We start from the raw sequence: 19,289 nt of genomic DNA on the forward strand, positions 1-19,289 counted from the left end.
TATGCTTAAGAAGTCGTTACAATCGGCCTTTGTCTGCTGAGAGCTGGCAGCTTGGACCCACTGCATTTCAGAAGGGAATGTTTGAGGGTCATTTCACATTGCCTCACTCCTGGCAATTCGAGAGCTGCTATAATTCTGCCAAAGAACATAGAGGGTTTCCCAGTCAAGTTCCATCCTGATTTTGATTATTGTTTATCTCCAGTCCCTGTCTGAATAGTTGTAGTAAAATAGAGGAAGTTTTACTCCTGAATCCAAGGTCAGCTTGTAATGAACCATGGTTTCAATTGCATGAACAGCTGCTTCTTTTATAAGCAAGAAGGGTTCACTTACAGTTCAGGGTAACACAGAAATAATTTAAAGAACAAGGACGCTTCTATTCATTTATTTTTTTATGTTTTTGAAACATTTTGACGTTTGAGTGGCTGGAGAATGTGGATTATTGACTAGACTCAACAGGGCAAAAAAAAAAAAAAAGCCAATAAAGTTTTTTAAAAAAGAAATACAATATTTCTTGACCTACCCCCAACCTAATCATTACATAAGAATTTAATTTGTGTAGGGAGAGTTCAAATACTAGACCATACATTTTTTAAAAGGTACACTGGACGTTTTAAATTTTTTTACACCAAATACCTTCAGAAGGGTCCAAAAAATAAAGCAAATCCCTCTTCCCCCAAAAAAACAAATACTACAATGTGAATAGAAAATTGGCTCAGTTTAAAAATAAGAGAGTATTTTTCCCCATTACCACCAATTAGACATAAAATGGAACATTTTAGGTTTGCATTTTTGTGTTGCAAATACGTCTGGCACTTAGCCAGTAATCGTAGGGGACGCACTATTATGTTCCAGGTCTGCAGGGGACCTTGCAGGCCACACAGCCCAGCCTCCCATCTGCAGAAGGAGTTGTTGCCACCACAGCCCTGAGAGCTGGTCACACAGCCTAGTGACTGAATAAGCACGTCTAGTGAAGGAGGAGCATCCTCCAGCACGGCTCAGTCGTGCTCGTCATTACTGGTCTCTTCACGTCGGCTTTCTCTCTCAGAATCAAAAATGCATGTACTCTTGGACCCCGAAACCCCACTTCTAGAAATTCATCCAACCACTAGGCTTGCCCATATGCAAAATGGCATCATGTACAAAGTTCTGCATTACAACTCTGCTTGGAAACCACCTCAGTAGAAGACCAGTTAAATAAATTATGGTACCTCCCTACGTTGGGATACTCTAATAGGAAGAGCCAACGTAAAACGAATGTTACAAGTGCCAGGCTCTGTTCTAAGTGTTTTGTTTTGTTTTTAAAATTTATTTTATTTATTTATTTTTGGCTGTGTTGGGTCTTCGTTGCTGTGCGCGAGCTTTCTCTAGTTGCAGCGAGCAGGGGCTACTCTTTGCTGCGGCTTGCAGGCTTCTCATTGCTGTGGCTTCTCGTTGCAGAGCATGGGCTCTAGGCACACGGGCTTCAGTAGTTGTGGCTTGCGGGCTCTAGAGCGCAGGCTCAGGAGTTGTGGCGCCCGGGTTTAGTTGCTCTGCGGCATGTGGGATCTTCCCGGACCAGGGCTCGAACCCGTGTGCCCTGTACCGGCAGGCGGATTCTTAACTACCGCACCACCAGGGAAGCCCCTGTTCTAAGTGTTTTGAAGGTATACATTTATTTCATCTTCATGGCTATTATTATACTATTGTGCCCGTGAGGAACCTGAAGCAAAGAGATTTAGTAAGTTGCCTGAGATTTTACAGCTAGTACAGGACGGAGCTGGAATTTCAAACCAGGCATTCATTCACGTGTTTATTAGTTTGACTGTTCAATAAATATTCATTGTGTGCCTACTGCAATACACCCTATGTGGCAATGGGACAGAGTCCTTGCTATCACAGAGTCTGCTTTCTAGTGGGGGAGATGAACAGGAAACAACTACACAAATGCATACAAGTTGTGCTGAGAAGAAAACTAATGCAAGGTAGGTGATAGAGGATGGCAGAGGGCTGCCATTTCAGATAAGCTGGCCTTATTGTTTCACAGGTCTGAATGCAGCAAAGGAGCAGGCAGCAAAGGCTAACCAAGGGCAGTCTGACTCCAGAACTCGCTTCTTCCCAAATAGGACTCAAAGCCTCTCTGTCAGTGATACGACCATGGCCACTCTGCGTACAGGTTAGGAAGGTTCTCCAAGTTGCTCTCTGAACCAATGTGTGAGACAGTGTGAAGAGCGTGCAGTAACTTCTGGTTATGTACATGAGTGTGTGTAATGTTTGTAAACGCACAGATTCTCTGGAAGGACACAGAAAAAGCAGAGAATAGTGGCTGCCTTCAAACCAGGGCAAAAGGAGTGATACCTACTTTTACTATATGCCTTTTTGTGCATTTTGTATTAAAATTTTACTACGGATTATTTGACATCTACAAAAGAATATGTGCAACACATATGCAAGTTACACAGTATAATTTTTAAAAATCAAAAAATATCAGTGAATGCCCCCAGAGAGTGCACTTCTACATTAGAATATTTTCAGCTCCATCAAGGCTACCTGTGGGTTCTTCATCTACCCAATTCATTTTTTTCTTATTTATTTTATTTAATTTATTTATTATTTCTGGCTGCGTTGGGTCTCCGTTGCTGCACGCGGTCTTTCTCTAGTTGCGGCGAGCGGAGGCTACTCTTCGTTGCGGTGCGCAGGCTTCTCATTGCAGTGGCTTCTCTTGCTGTGGAGCACGGGCTCTAGGCGTGCAGGCTTCAGTAGTTGTGGCACGCCGGCTCAGTAGTTGTGACTTGCGGTCTCTAGAGCGCAGGCTTAGTAGTTGTGGTGCACGGGCTTAGTTGCTCCGCGGCATGTGGGATCTTCCTGGACAAGGGCTCGAACCCATGTCCCCTGCATTGGCAGGCAGATTCCCAACCACTGAGCCACCAGGGAAGCCCCATCTACCCAATTCTTACACACACACCACCCCCCACCCAAGTATCACTTTCCTGAATTTCATGTCTATTATTTTCTTGCTATTTTTTTTTTTTCGCGGTACGCGGGCCTCTCACTATTGTGGCCTCTGCCGCTGCGGAGCACAGGCTCCAGATGTGCAGGCTCAGCGGCCATGGCTCACAGGCCCAGCCGCTCCACGGCATGTGGGATCTTCCCGGACCGGGGCACGAACCCGTGTCCCCTGCATCGGCAGGCGGACTCTCAACCACTGCGCCACCAGGGAAGTCCTTCTTGCTATTTTTTATAACAACTTTATTGAGATATAATTCACACACCACAGAACTTACCCACTTAAGGTATACAATTCTTATGGTTTTTGCTGTTTGTAGAATTGTACAACTATCACAACAATCAATTTTAGAACATTTTCATTACCCCCAAGAGAAGCTGTATACCTATTAGTAGTCACCATTTCCTCTAAGTACCCTCCACCCCAGTCTTAGGCAACCAGCAATCTACTCTCTGTCTCTATGGATTTATTTATTCTGGAATTTCACATAAATTGTGACTGGCTTCTTTAACTTAGCATAATGTTTTCAAAATTTATCCATGTTACTGCCTGTATCAGGACTTTGTTTTTTTCTAATTACCAAAAAGTATTTCATTGTATGGATATACTATATTTTATTTACCAGTTGAAAGACAGGTTGTTTCCACCTTCTGGCTATTAAAAATAATACTGTTTCTTACTATCTTTTAAAAAACATTTTGTTATATAGATATATCTTTAAGCAATATATTGTTCCATCTGGCTTGATTTTGAGTTTATAAAAACTGTATCATGCTGTATGTAGTCTTCCACAACTTTTTCATATCAACATTAAGTTTCTAAGGTTTTCCCATATCATTGCATGTATCTGTAGTTTTTTCACTTCCATCACTATATACTATTCCACTGTATGAAAATACTATAATTTATTTACCCATTCTCCTGTTAGTGGACATTTGGTCATTGAGGCTCTTACAATCTTTCCCAGAACATTCTTGTACGTATATTCTGTCTCACGTGTGCAAGAATTTCTCTGGGGGCATATCCTACATGGTAGATGGCTGGGTCATGGAAGGTGTAAATGGTCACTTTCTCTAAGTTATTATACCACCAGCAATGTGTAAGGATTTCTATTGACCCACATCCTTACTCGGTATTAACACCTTTTGAATTTTGTACCATGTGTTTATAATGCCTTTTCAAAAATAAGGGAATTAAAAAAAATTCTCCCTCATTCAGAAGTGAAGTCCACTTTCCTGGAATCCAACCATCGACCCTCACTCTGTTATTTGGAGCTATACAGAGCAAATCTAATTCCTCTGGGGACTTGCCTGGTGGTCCAGAGGTTAAGACGCCGTGCTCCCATCGCAGGGGGGCACAGGTTCCGTCCCTGGTCAGGGGACTAAGATCCCATGTGCCGCACCGCCAAAATAAACATAAAAATAATCCCTCTGCCTGAAGTGTCAACCCTTCACACGTTTGAAGACAATTATTTTATTTGTCTAATCCTGTCTTCTCTAATGTGCCTAGAAGTCAAGGTGAGAAAACAGAGAAGTTAGGATGGGATGTACCCTTCCGTGATTAGATGTGCAGCAGAATTTCCTGGCCCCTCAGGAGGCTGATGGGATTTAGGTCTGAAAAGGAGTGCCATGGGCAGTAAGTTTGGAAATGCTGGACTCAATGAAGTTAGGGCATTTTCTTGGCTACAGGACTTCTCAGAACTAGTTCACATTACGAATGTCTGAGAGAGGCCGTAGACTTTATAGAACACCTTTTGAGAAGTACTTAGGCCACACTGTTCTTAAGAAAAAGTGAGGACTTGATCTTTGGTTCCCAACTTAAGCTCTTTTCATTCACTTTTGTTTCCTTTAAGCACCAATATGCCTATGTCTTCCTGCTCCCCATTCCTGCCCTGCCCACCAAAAACATTTCTTGTAAGAAAAATTTTCTATCAGTCATTTAGAACACTGATATGAATTTTTATTCAAGTCATGTCTTTCCCAGAGATTCCAGCCCTCACTAGAATAGAAGCTTTGAGCCTAGATTAAAGACAATTCCAGAAAGAAGAGGCAACTTCAAAGTAAGTACTGAAAGCCTTTTCCTTCTTTCCTAATTTCTGCTCATGGCTGAGGTCAGGAAATGCAGTTCCGAATGGCAAAAGCCAAGTAAAACATTGCATGGTAATGTGTTTTGTCAGTGGTCATGGACAAATATTCTGATGATAAGGATTGGAGATCGTTGAATAATAGCTAACATTTCCACCTCACTGATAACATGATATTTAACCCTCCGAAAAACCCTGAGAGATAGATATTATCTGCACCTTACAGGTGAGGAAACTGAGGCTTACCCAAATCATGCAGCTCTGGAAGTTTCTGTCTGACCCCAAAGTCAGCTCTCTCAACTCCTTGCTCACCCACCTTATGGTCAGAACAGGCCTTGTCAATTACCGGCTTTACAAAACCTGCCATATGTAACCCCACCTGATCAAAAGCACAGTAGCCTTCTAATTGGTCCTCCTATTTTCCCTGGAATTCTAAGTATTCCATCTCCTTATACTTCCATTTGGGCTTCCAGGACGTAACTCTCAGCTAACTTCTCTCTGACAAGAACACTCCGGGCTTAATTTTTGGTCTCTTATACTTTTCTATGGGCCCCAGCCATCTTCTCCAGATGGATTAAACCAAATCTCTCTATGTGTTCTTAGCAGATCCCATTCTTGATCTCATTCTAAGCAGAAATCTGCCAAAGACTTCCCTGACTGATGTTCCACCATGAGCTCAGCCTGAAAATTAGCCACATGGATAGTCATTCCTTTTAACCACGACCAAGGGTTCACCCTGGCCCAAGTTTACCCTGAACCCAGATATTTGGGATTAGATAGGGATTCAAGAGCAGTCAAGGATGCCAAGGAACCCAAACGAGGCAGCTCTCCCTTCCCCATTTTTCTTTTAATTGTATTCACAGACACCTCAGGGAGGAGGGCGGAGAGTTAAAAAAAAAAAGACTGAGTTCCTGGGTCCAGTTCTGGCTGCTTGAACCCCCAATCCCTGACTTTGCCCAGAACACAACACCATGGGGTTCAGGAGCAACCGCGGGTATTCCCAAAGGTTCTGATCCGAGAGGAAATACCACCACAACATGAAACGAGTTCTAGAGTGCTTGTCCCCAAACACTGCCTTCTGGAGGAATTTGCTTCATTTTACATGTGCTGCTGCCCTCAACAGTCATTTCTGTATCATCTGACTCTGGCCATGACTAGTTAGACCGGGAGTGACATCTGACCCAATGAGGGGACCATCCATAATCTAGCCAGCAACGTATACTTACATGGCCTGGCTTAAGAAAATGAGTCAGACCAGTCAGCTTCCTCTCTTGAGAATTTAACCTAAACGCCTCCAGGGGAAATTGCCAGGTGGCAGTGGTGGTACCACCTTGAAAAGCCCAGCAAAACTGAGATGGGAGTGGCCGTTACGGCCCATGTGCGAGGTGGGATTTGGAGGAAAGGAGAAATTGGAACCACAAAGGAAAGCCAAGGAGGGAAAGGGGGGAGAGTAGATGCATTGAGAAAAGCCAGGAAACCATTAGAGAGAAGAGAGAGGAGAGAGAAAAGAGAGAGAAGAGAGAGAGAGAAGAGAGAGAAGAGAGAGAAGAGAGAGCACGCGCCAGCCTTGCAGAGACAAGCCTCTGTTCCCGATGGCTCTAGGGCTTTCCACTCTAGTCCCAGTGAGGTGCCCTGTGTTGGGCTCTGGTCCACAGATTTTGCTGTGTTTTCTTTTGGGTTCTCGTAACTAAAGCCCTTTTTCTTAATGATACTCAAGTGGGTCACTGTTCTTTGAAACCAAAAGGAATCTGAGTAGAATCCCCCAAGTTCTACTATCTACTTACCCCATCAGTTTGGCCCAAAGCAAACACTGCTAATCCTTTAAATCCTAGAAGCCCCATTAAGAGAAGTAAAATCTCTAGAAAACTTAAGATTCAAACAGGTCAATTTTTTGGTTTATTTTAGTTCTTAAAAAGCAACAGAAACGTGCAAATGTATATAACAATTTTATCTCAAATCTTATATATCTTAAATATAGTCTTGTTTAAGAACAAGAAAATATATTATCTGTAACACTGCTTTCACATGACATTACTGCGTTGCACAGTTAACATTTAAAGTTATATTTATTTAGACAATCACTACAAACTGCCTATTGGATTCACCTCTAATATTTTACCCACTAAATTATAATTTCCAAGAGGGAAGAGCTTTTAGGTTTTTTTTGTCCATTATTATATATTCATTATTATCATATTCATTTTTTCTTTTATTTTTTTTGCATATACATATTTTATTTATTTATTTTTATATAGCAGGTTCTTATTAGTTACCTATTTTATATATATTAGTGTATACATGTCAGTCCCAATCTCCCAATTCATCCCACCACCATCCCCACCACTCCCCCCGACCAGGCTTTTAGGTTCTTTGTATGTTTGTTCAATGCTATGTTCTCACATAAATATTTGATTAACAAATTTTAAATATCCATTTTTAAATGGAGCTACGAACTAATAATTTTAAAGGATTTTCCATATAGTTAAAAAAAATTCTTTTTAGTTTACCCAAATCAGGTAAAACCTGACAGCAAAAGAAATCACCCCCATTATCACAAAGTCCTGAACAATGCTGTCTTTTAAGGACAAGCAGACACTGAAAGCATTAATTTGGGAAGAAAGATCCAAGGAAGAAATAAAGGGCAGAAAAATCCCACAACTTATTAAGCATATTTCTTGCCATAGAGAACCTGGCCTAAATTTTCTGAGTTAGCTCGCTCTGTAGTCCCCACTTCACCCAATGCTTGACGTTTATTATCTTCACATATGCCTAAAAATGGGGGAAGCGTGTTTGGACCAAACAGAGATAAGCTTCAGAGACGGTGGGGTGCACTGCAGCATCCCCCATGCCCCACTGCCACTCTTGAGTCATTGGCAGAGACCCATCTCTGACACTTCCCAGCCATGACAGAGCCTGGATCTCAGCTCCCTGACCCCTAAAATGGTCCAAGAGAACAGGACAATACTTAACTTCTTCTGAGTGTTAACTGTCCCTGATTCCAAACTCCCAGCTTTCACAGATATATTCAGGACTTTGCTGTACTTCTAGACCTAGACAGCTTCCTTCCCACATGGCACAGTCAAAGCTGTCAGAAGCCAGGGGAGACAGCGGCTGAGCCCTGCTGAGAACCCGCCAGCCTGGCACAGGCAGGCCCTGCCTGGAAGCCACCCAGACCACATTCCTGATCCAAACACCCGGTGTCTGCGCCATTTGAAAGTACCTTTCTAACTTCAAGCCCAGGCTGTGGCTTGATTATTTAATCTACTCCAGTGCAGTAAGTACTACTTACAGGGCAGACTTTGAACCAGACAGAAGAGATTTACCATCGGATGACTGGAATGATCAAGGAGAAGTTTCTTAAGTGTGTCTTTATTTTTATTCTCTATTTTTAAGTAGAGATACATCGAGAAGTGGGAAAGTTCCTTAAAGGCCACCTCTGCCCTGGGGTTTCAATCCTCATTTCCAAATGAGCTATGCCTGGGCATTTCTCTAAAACTATGGATTCTGGAGTCTCCTTGAGAGAAACTGAGTCAGACACTTGGGGGGGTAGCGTCCAGCATCTGTGACTTAATGAGCCCTGTAGGTGACTGTGATGAGCTACTGGGTTTAAGATACACTGCCATGGACCTGGTCCTAGAATTTGGAATATTCCTGCGGGCATGCAGCGCTCTGTGTCATAGAGATCTGATTCATAGGACCTCGTTCTATGCAGGCTCCTGGGATTTCATCAGAAATACCTGTTCCAGGGAGGGGCTGGGGCTCAGTGCCTCAGGGTGAGTTTCCTCACCCCACCAGGTCCCAGCGGGGTGAGGGGAGTCAACAAGAGGCAACTGGTGTTCAGGAACTGATCTTCTGAAAGGTTCGAATCCTTTTCCTTGATCTGTTCCAGCACTGACCAAGCCTCAAACACGGGCTCAATGGGAAAAGTGGACTGTGTCGAACGAGCCTCCAGACTCCAGCCACAGGCTGGCTTTTCCCCAAACTTTTGATTTTGACGTTTCTCAAGTCTACAGTAAAGGGAAAGAAAATAATGCCCTACGCCTCTATATGCTCTTTATCTGGAAAATTCAGTTAACGCTTTATCATATTTGTGCCGGGCTGTTTCCTTTCTTCCTCCACTCTCTTCACATACATACTTTTTTCCCTCCCAAATCATCCAGGAGTAAGTTGCAGAGATCATAACACTTCGTAGCTAAGGACTTCTGCATTTATTCCCAAAGACACTACATAAGCGCAGTATCACCGTCGCATGCAGGAATTTTTAATATCAATATGGTACTACTGCCTAATATAGGGCCCATATCCAAATTTCGAAAATTTTTGCCAAGATGCCCTTTGTAGCTTTAAATATATATATTAATGATCCGATCTAGGATCACACATTGCATTTAGTTGTCGTAACAGCTTTTTTCTTCTGTCTTCCACGATAGCGACATTTTTTAAGTATAAAGATAAGTTACACTGTAGAATGGTCCCAGTTTTTAGCTTCTTCCCAAACTTGATTGCTTCTTCGTGATTAGGTTAAAGTGAAATGTTTGGCAGGAATATTAAGAGGTGACCTTGTACCTTTCCCAGTGTCTCACATCACAGGGCACCTGTGCTCAGTTTGTCTCACTGTAGATGATGTAAGTTTGATCACTGGACACAGAAGCACTTTGCTCTTCTAATGCGTCCCTCTTCTAATGCACCCTACGTCTGTAGGGTGATATTTTAAGACTGTGTGAATATCTCATGCCCTAAAGGTTTTATCCAGTGGTTAAACATCCATTTATGAACTTTTACTTGCCTCAGTTATCAAATGGTGCTTAGAGAATAATGATTTCCTAATTCTGTCACTCCTTATACATTTATTTGGTAGCATTATTCTATAAAGAAGAGCTTTCCCATCTCACCCCCATATAGAGATATATTTTAGTATCTCAGTGGATTCATTCATCTTTTATTTGATGTGTTACTATTTATCACTTTCACTATTCTGTTTGATGCTCCAATTGACCCAAATTTAACCAATGTGAGCTCCTTCAAGATGGTTCCTACGTCTTTTTGACATCTCCTCAAGTTTTGAACACTTCCTTACTTTGAGTACTTTCTGGTATAACAAGACATTCCAGACCCACCTAGTACTTTCCCTTCCATGGCCCTGGAATTAACCACTTCTCCAAGGAGCTCTGGTGCCATTCAGAGCTCATTACCAATGATGTGTCCTTGCTTCCAGACCTTTGGAGGGAGCAGAACTAGAAATACATATCTATTTTAACAGTGTGTTTGTACTGATACTCCAATTTCAACCCAGCACCAAAAGTTCCTCGTCTCCTTCCCCCATGCCATATTCATATCTCTCTTCTTCCACCATAAAATCCTACTTCCCTCATATACCAATCTATTCACTCATTTATTGCAATATACTCAAAATGGTTCAGGAACTACTTCACCACAACCACCAACAACCACAAACCACCTAAGTGAAGGGGGAGAGCTTTGTAGTTCAATAATCCTTGGCCTATATCCCACAAGGGTGTGCAGTAAGAACTGTGTTCACAACGTCCTTGGATGGGCTCTTTGCTTTCCTCTGTATGGTTATATTATCAACTTGATCTACAGTTAGATTCAACTAAGCTTTTAATAAATATTGAGAACACACTCAAGATTTAAGTCACGGACAGAACCTGGAGGGCAAAGACCCATGTTGATAATTCAGGGCCCACTCATTCTTCCAGTCACTGAGGGGGTAGGAGCATCCACATCCTGCTAGGAAAATAGACCAGGACACTTCTTCCTCCACATGACACAAAACTATCAGCGAACACACACACACTCATCTGCAGAGCTAAGGCCAAATGAAGTACCAGCTCAGACCTTTCAGTGCCCATGTGTGTCTCATTGTTTTAATGCTTCTTTATTATTATTGTTATTTATTTATTTTGCGGTACGTGGGCCTCTCACTGTTGTGGCCTCTCCTGTTGCGGAGCACAGGCTCCGGACGCGCAGGCTCAGCGGCCAGGCTCACGGGCCCAGCCGCTCCACGGCATGTGGGATCTTCCCGGACCGGGGCACGAACCCGTGTCTCCCGCATCGGCAGGCGGACTCTCAACCACTGCGCCACCAGGGAAGCCCCTTAATGCTTCTTTGATTTGGGAAAGGAAAGCTGTGTTTAGAGAACATGAGAGACAGACAAAGGGAAACAAGGAAGGGACTGAGAGAGAAAGAGGGAGAGAAAGCCAGAGAGGGAAAAAAGAAAGATGGAGAGAGCGGCGTCCACACAGAACCAGGGCTGTGTAGTGCCCTACAGAGCCCAAACTGCATCAGTCTGCCGTAAACCTTCCCTGAAGCCTCCTCTTTACAAAGGGGGTGAGTTTGAATTGGAGGGTTGACCCTGCTGTCTGGGCTAATTAGATATTTGGGAGAACCTAGCAGCAAGCACTGGTGCTCCACAGTTGCAGACATTGGCTAAGCCTCTGGTCCAGCCATGGCCTAAGAACCCTGAGCAGCAGCTGTGGGCGTCAGGGCAGACGCCTGTGTTATCTGGGTGCCACAGGGTGGTGCTGGCGACCTTGTAAGACTTCCTCCCTGGTTTTCTGGGTGTGAGTCAGCTCAAGCTAGGGATCTTCACGTTCATGGGCCATGCCATGGGCAGGGAAGAAGGAGCAGAGCCGCAGCCCATCCTTTCTGATGTCTACTTGATGCTGTCATGGCACAAAAGGAAGCCAGAAAATTCACATCTGACTTGGAAGTGAGAACTTTGGGTGAGGGGTTAATAAGATAAAGAGGAGCTAAGGGTCTGCAGTTCCTACAGATGTGCCTGCCTCCACCCTCCTCGGTACTGCTCTCCCCAGACAAACCCACTAATGGAGGGCCCATCGTCAATGCTGCAGGGTGTGGTGGGCTGCAGCCCTGCGGAAGAGCTCTCTTTGCTGCCCCTCTACCCAACCTACTCTCCGGAAAGCAGCTTATGTGTATTCCCCCTAAAGTAAAACCCGGATGTAGTTTAAAGTGTGATCCTCCGAGAGAATTTCAGCAACACATCCGTAGGCGGTAGAGGTTAGAGCACTAATGGTAGCAATTCAGGAAGGCTTTTCCAAGCAGAGTTGATATTCAGGGGCAGGGATTCTGCAGGACTCCCTTCACATCATGGCACTGACCACTATAAGGCTGGCTCTGAGTAGAATAACAAGATTTGAGGGACGCTTGGAGGAGTCTGTTTCCTTCTAATTGATTTAATCTTTTGAGTTACCATAAAACTTGAGGGCTTGAGTAAATTCAGGGGGCACCACAAAGTTTACTTTAGCAAACAACCAGGCCAAAATCTCACACAGATCTGCCTCAGACATTCCAATCACAGGGTGAAATCAAAGCATTGGTAGGACCCAGGTAAAGTGTAACATCATGCCTCTTCCCTTCACCCTACGCTGGATTTTTTTTTTTTTTTTTTTTTTTTTTTGCGGTACGCGGGCCTCTCACCGTTGTGGCCTCTCCCGTTGCGGAGCGCAGGCTCCGGATGCGCAGGCTCAGCGGCCATGGCTCACAGGCCCAGCCGCTCCACGGCATGTGGGATCTTCCCGGACCGGGGCACGAACCCGTGTCCCCTGCATGGGCAGGCAGACTCTCAACCACTGCGCCACCAGGGAAGCCCTACGCTGGATTTTTGATATGCAGTGAGATGCTGACAACATTCTTTTAAGCAGACAGGTAAGAGAAAGTGGCTGAACACGGCTATGGAACCAAAGACCCAAGGGAGAGTGGAGATGTGGCTGTCACTATCTCCTAAGCTCTCCTGGTTCCCTTAACCGTGGCCAGGAGGCCTAGAGCACCACAGGTCCTAGAGAAGAGAGGAAAGAAGGCTCCAGAAGCACCATCTCTGCGAAAATATGAGACCAGCTGACAGACCAGCTGACAAACAACCAATGGGAAAAACTGTACTGAGAAACATTTTTGGTGGATTAGAAGATGTGGGAAGACTTAGCCAAAGGTTCAAAGAAATCTAAACAATGAAAAAACTGAACGGTAATTAGCCCCAGGAAACTAAAAATGTTATACAAGGAAACAAATGTCATAATAGTACACCACCTGGCTCAGCATTAAACAAGATTAACTGTATTTTTTTTAAGTTATAAGCTTGTTAGTATTTGACTCTATAAACTCTGTTCACTTACTTTTTTGATAAAATTTAATTTGAAAAGCTTTTAGTGACTTTAGGATGTTCTTAAATCTGTTAGGGTAAGTAGGTCGGACCTGAGTTCAGTGTGGCAAGAGGTTAGATGTTCATGTCCAGTGATTTCGTTCTCCTTCTTTTCTCTAAAAGGTTCACATTCAGAGGGAAGTCAGGGGCTTGGAATGTGACATCAGATCACGTCCCTTGGGGTAATGGGAACCTCCAAAAGTCACCCACAGCTCAGGTTACCCTGAGAGCATCAGGCATCCTTGGGAGTCAGAAATTTCCCTGGCAGGGCAGCCCCGGGCTGAGAGACAGTGGACTGGGTTCTAGTCCTGGCTCTGCTACCAGTAGGCTAACAGTGTGGGGTGAACTCAGACAGTTTACTTCACACACCCCACCTTTCACCCTGGGCTTCAGTTTGCTCAGCTCTGAAGCTTATGAAGTAGGGAAAGGGAACAAGACAATTATATATCTAATGTTTCATTTGATCAGGAAAAGCTTATCCAGCACCTCCCATGTCTCTGCTGGACACAGGAGTTAAGCCATGAACCAGACTCACAAAGGCTCTGCCCTCACGTAGCTTTTACGGTCTAGCAGGGGAGACAGATAAGAAACCAGGGAGCAGGTAAATACATAATTGAAACCACTGAGATAAAAAATAATGGAGGGCAGGGTATTGGGTGCTTATCAGATGGGGTGGTCAGGGAAAGCCTCTCTGAGGAGGTGAGTTTTGAGCTGAGGTTTGAGTGATGATGAAAAGCCATTTGAGTTTTATCCAAAGCGCCAGGAGGGGAGGGGATTTGGAGGAGCAGGGGAGGGAATTAAGTGGGAGCAGCGTGATATGGGCTGAGTTGTGGGTTTAAAAGCCTCCCCTGGCTGCTGTGGTAGGAGAATGGGGTGAAGCGGCAAAACCCCAGGAAGCCTGCTCCTGTGGTCTGGGCAAGTATGAGGGTGGCTAGAGAGGAGTGAATAGATTCGCAATGTAATTGAGGTCTTGGACGATATCTGTGGTTCCTTCCAGATGGAGTGAGTCTGTCAGCTTGCCTTGAAAGTACCAGGGTCATCAAGCCATAAGCAGTGACTTAATGGCGACTCCTAAGCAAACTACGGGACAGAGATTTCCTTCTTAAAAAGGCACCACCAGGGCTGGTGGTTTAGTCAGTGAAGATGATCTGAATTTAAGCACTGGCTCCCCCTGGGCTGGTAACTTTTTGCAGTGCACAGCCTGCCAGCGCCCCATACCTGCCATCTGCCCCACCCGGTCCACCATCCTCTGCTCCCCTTCCCGGGACCTGGAATTCCCAGGGGGACCCTGGATCTCATTGGCAGCCCAAAGAGGCCCGGAGAGGGAGGAGGGGAACCCAGGAATCAATAGCAACAGACAGAAGGAAGAGAGAGTGGGGGTGGGAGAGAGAGGGGAAAGATGGAGGAGGAATCAGGAAGAGACATAAAGGGGAAAAAGAGGAGAAGAGCAAGAATGAGCTCACCAGGCTTCCCTGGTGGCGCAGTGGTTGAGAGTCCACCTGCCGATGCAGGGGACATGGGTTCGTGCCCCGGTCCGGGAAGATCCCACATGCTGCGGAGCGGCTGGGTCCGTGAGCCATGGCCGCTGAGCCTGCGCATGTGGAGCCTGTGCTCCACAACGGGAGGGGCCACAACAGTGAGAGGCCCACGTACCGCAAAAAAAAAAAAAAAAGTAAAAAAAAAAAAAAAAAAAGAATGAGCTAACCTTCATGAATTTTAAGACACTGTCTGGGATCTAGACTCCTCCGCCCCTCTTCCATGTTTCTGGTCTGTCCCTGTCTGGCCCCATCTATGTTTCTATGTTCCTCCCTCCCTCCCTCCCCTCCATCCTTTCCTTCCCTCCCTTCCATCAATGTTGAGTGCCAGGTTCTGGGGCACAGACAGGAGCTGAGCAGGCCAGTGCCTGCCCTTGTGGAGCTCAGACCGACAGAGGTCAAATAAACAAAATACAAATACAAAATGAGAAATCATGGTAAGTCCTAAGACAGAATAGAATGACCACCCTCTGAATACATGACAGGGAAAACTGGCATCATATCTGGGGGGTCTGGGGCCTTGACGATGAAATAAGGTTCCTTCCTCCCAAGTTTTTGTTTCAAAATTTTCAGCCCTATAGAAAAGTTGCAAGAGTACTACAAGGAATACCATATATCCTTCATTCAGATTGACCAATTATTAATATTTTGTCACATGTCCTCTCTCTCTAAATAAACCTTTTTTTTTTTGCTGCACCATTTGAAAGAAAGTTGCAGATATCGTGCCCCTTCACCCCTAAACATTTCAGCATTTGTATCTTTACTGGATGGTTAGGGTACCCCCTTTGGAACGGCTGAGATCAAGCCCACGGAGGAAGAAAGATAAGCCACAGAGTTTGATTTGAGCAAAGGAGTTTGGTGGAGGTCAGGGAAGCTTAGTCTCCAGAGCCCAGCTCCAGACTGAGATGCAGTCTATGAAGTTCCTGGTATGCAATAAGCACTAAATAACCACTTTTCTCCTCCTTCTGTTTTGTTCTTTTGCAAACTACTTTCACATTGCCTAGCTCGTTTCACCTACATACTGACCCTGTACAGTGATCAAGAAGATGTTTTCATTTGACAGATCTGAAAACTGGAGGCTCAGACAGGTTCAGAAACGGTCATGAAGGAGTTCGTGCTGGGGTCCGGGTAGCACTGCAGATGCCCCAAGGCCCTCCAAGGCAGACACCCCTGTGTCTCTGGACATTGCAAATGCCGTGATGTTCCCTTATCTCTCTCCAATTTGCTGTGTGAAAACAGAGTTGAGAAAAAAGGTGAAGCAAAGGGGCCACACTCCAGGTTTGAGAAAGGATTTTTTTGAGGACAGCAGTTCCTCCCGCTTTGCAAACCCATTTGTGAGCACAGAGGCATCTGTGCCAAAGAGGTCCCGAATACGGACGATGAGCCTGGCTGGGCACAGACGCGGAGGGCAGTGTACCACATGGCGTCATCACTAAGTTCTGAGACCCATGGGCACCTGGAAGTCCTTCCCAGGGAGCCAGGACCAGCGTGACATCGTGCTCAACCACAGCCAGAAGACTGAGGGAGGAGAAATGACCCCATGGCTGGTGGCCCTAAGGGAGGACCAGGGGGGCCTCTGCTAGGTCCTGCGATCCCCTCTGGGGCCAGGCCCAGTCGATAGTCCTGAGACCCGAGTGAGAGCCTGCAGGCAGCCAGGCTGCCCAGGCCTGTGCCAGAGGGAGAGGCTGCCGGTGGACACAACCAGGCTGTGCCCTGACGTCTCAGGGCCGGCCCAGGCCACACATGGCACTGACCATGACGCTGCAGACCTGGCTAGGCACCTCTAGGGTCTGTGATGGGCCTGCAGGAGAATAAACGGCAGGGACATAGGCCATCAGGCTCAAATCGCCAAAGTGGCTGCCAGAGAGAAGCCATTCAGTCATAGCCCCCAGCACTTTCCCACATTCCCCCTCTTGGAAAGGAGGTGCCCACAGCCTATCATTGTCGACAGGGACTTATTGAAGGGGACAAAGTGCCAGGCGCCGTGAGTTACAGAGCAGAGCAAGACCTAATCCCTGCCGTGAAGATGCTTTCATAATGAACACTGAAGAGGACGTCAGTCACCGTGCACTTTGAGGGGCTGGTTAATGGAGAGAAAAGACAAGTGACAAATAAATCCAATACAGTGCCTGTCACAAAGCAAGAGCTCTGTAAGCTTGAAATGAAATACAGAGAAGAAAAGAAGGGAAGGATGGAAGGAGGGAGAGGGAGGGAGGGAAGGTATGGAGAGAGGGTAGAAGATACTAGATAATAATCTTACTGCAACGTTTTGTGAGAGAAGGTGAGCTCGGGGTCTTTCTGCTCTGTCATCTAAAATTGCATCTTACTGCAATTTCTTGTAATGCTTTGGTGTCAGCAGGAAATGCTCTGACTTCTAATACAGAAAGGCCACAGAACACATACTCTAGGGGCCCATTCAACCTTCAGACACAGAGCCACACCCACCTGGGCAGACATTCAACCTTATACTATCAGGCTCAATGCCCTTAATTCCCCTTAGGTCTACAAAGACTCCTTCAAAATCGCTTCTCCACTCCTGTTTACTCTCCACTCAGCCAGGCACTGGGATGGACCACCTCCACTTTTCAGCCCCTACCACTTCCACAACACACTCAGCTCACGCCCTCAGACACACAACCATACCCCCAAGGCTGCAGCCATGCACACAGTCCAATGTACAAGCAAAGCCAAACGTGCAAGGACCCTCAGACCAGACGATCAATGCCCCCATCCCTCTCTGTATTTACGTTTAGAGTTACCTCCTCTTCCCACCTGGAATCACACTGACAGTCTCTGCTTTGGTCAAATTCACACCTGAATGCAGTGGTCAGGGTTAGACTGGCTGGTAGGGGTCACATCCCTGTCACCCGCTCCAGCGTGTCAGAGTGTCAGCATGTCACACAGAGCTAGGGGATATGTGAAAGGGGTCTTTGCCTTCCAAAAACAATGGGGTCTTTGCCTTCCAAAAACAATGTCTTTGTCAAGGAAAGCAGAGGAGATACTCAGCCCAAAGCAGCAGGATGGCTTCTCTGACCTGAACCTGCTTCCTACATCGTCCCAAGGAGAGAACATTTCTTACAGGATCAGGCATCTAGCCCCAGGAAGGAACCTTAGATGTCTGAGTTCCAGAATGAGGCAGACATCTTGGGTGGGGGGATGGCATGGGGGAATCTGTCCCTCTGAGTAATCTCTATGGATACTTCCCAATCCAGTTATGCTCCTCAGAAAAGGGCAAAAATAATAGCAAATACCATTTGAAACACTTTATGATACTATTGCCATGTTATTATCATTGTGTACTTTCAATCCCTCATCTCACTTTATGCAATCTGGCCTCTTTGTAATGTCCCAGCTTCCGTGTAACCGTGGCCAGGAGAAGAGAGGTCCGGGTTCTTGGGAAGGCCATTGAAGCTCCTTGTGTGTCAGATTCCTCACCTCGAAAATGCGAGAATGCTCCAGATGATGCCTGAGGCTCCTCCCAGTGTTAACGTTCTACACCTTCTACACATCTACAGAGCAGCGCTGTCCAACAGAAACTCAACGCAAGCTATGTACACAACTTAAAATGTTCTAGTCACATTAAAAAAGTCAAAAAAGTAGGTAAATCATTTAGATAATATATTTAGCCCAACATATCCAAAATATTAGCATCTCATCAAGGAATCAATGTTTAAAAAATTATAATGATTTATTTTACATTCTTCTCTCAAACTAAGTCTTCAAAAATCTGGTGTGCATTTTCTACTTACTGGCACATCTCCATTTGGATGCTAAATTTTCATCGGAAATACTGAATCTGTTTTTAGATTTCATAAGAATTTATAGCTGTAAAAGGAAAAGGTATGATCCACATACCTGAGCTGCTCCAAACAAATTTTAAAAATTCTTCCAATAACTGAATCGAGCATCTGTTTTTCAATTAAAATTAAATAAAATGTAAGGTCTCGGTCTTCAGTGGCACTAGGCACATCTCAGTGTCCCATAGCGGCATGCAGCTGGTAGCTACCGTATTGGACATCTGGACAGAGGGGACTGGAGCGTGTAAGGGGGACTCCTAGGGGGCCATCCTCCCCTCTGTTCACACTTGCCCCCAGAGCACTGGACAAACTGCCAGTTGAGAGTGAGATGGGGAGTGAAAAGATTTAACAGCCAATGTCACCCCATCAACACCTGCCCCCACCGCCTCGCTGTCTGCGAGCCAAGAAGCCAGAGAAGGTGCCAACCCCACCTTGCCCACAGAAGAGTCTCCAGCTCATTTCCACAGAGCTGCTGCCAACGTTTCCGCAGGCGGTGGCCACATTTCCAGCTCAGACGCAAAGGCACGGGCGGGCGTCTGAGCTTCCTTTCCTTATTCAAAGGAATGCCTGTCAGGCAGCCGGCCAGGGCTACAGCCCAGACTCTACGTGTCATGTTGGGGATTTGGGCTTTATTAGCACAAGTCAGATGCAGGGTGATGGGAGGTGGGGAGACGAGCTACCAGAGGGACAGCAGGTGAAACATGAGCATCAGAAA

General features: G+C 45.5%; 1 long non-coding RNA gene across 1 annotated transcript; it reads left to right on the forward strand.

Moving 5' to 3' along the window:
- The first annotated feature begins 1,858 nt into the window (after positions 1-1,858).
- LOC137208627 (uncharacterized) lies at positions 1,859-18,270 on the forward strand. Its single transcript, XR_010935696.1, has 3 exons — positions 1,859-1,961; positions 4,967-5,042; positions 18,130-18,270. It is a non-coding gene; the product is annotated as an uncharacterized lncRNA (long non-coding RNA).
- Positions 18,271-19,289: the final 1,019 nt, after the last annotated feature.

The sequence above is a fragment of the Pseudorca crassidens genome, chromosome 16, assembly GCF_039906515.1.
Source record: "Pseudorca crassidens isolate mPseCra1 chromosome 16, mPseCra1.hap1, whole genome shotgun sequence".
Lineage (NCBI taxonomy): Eukaryota > Metazoa > Chordata > Mammalia > Artiodactyla > Delphinidae > Pseudorca > Pseudorca crassidens.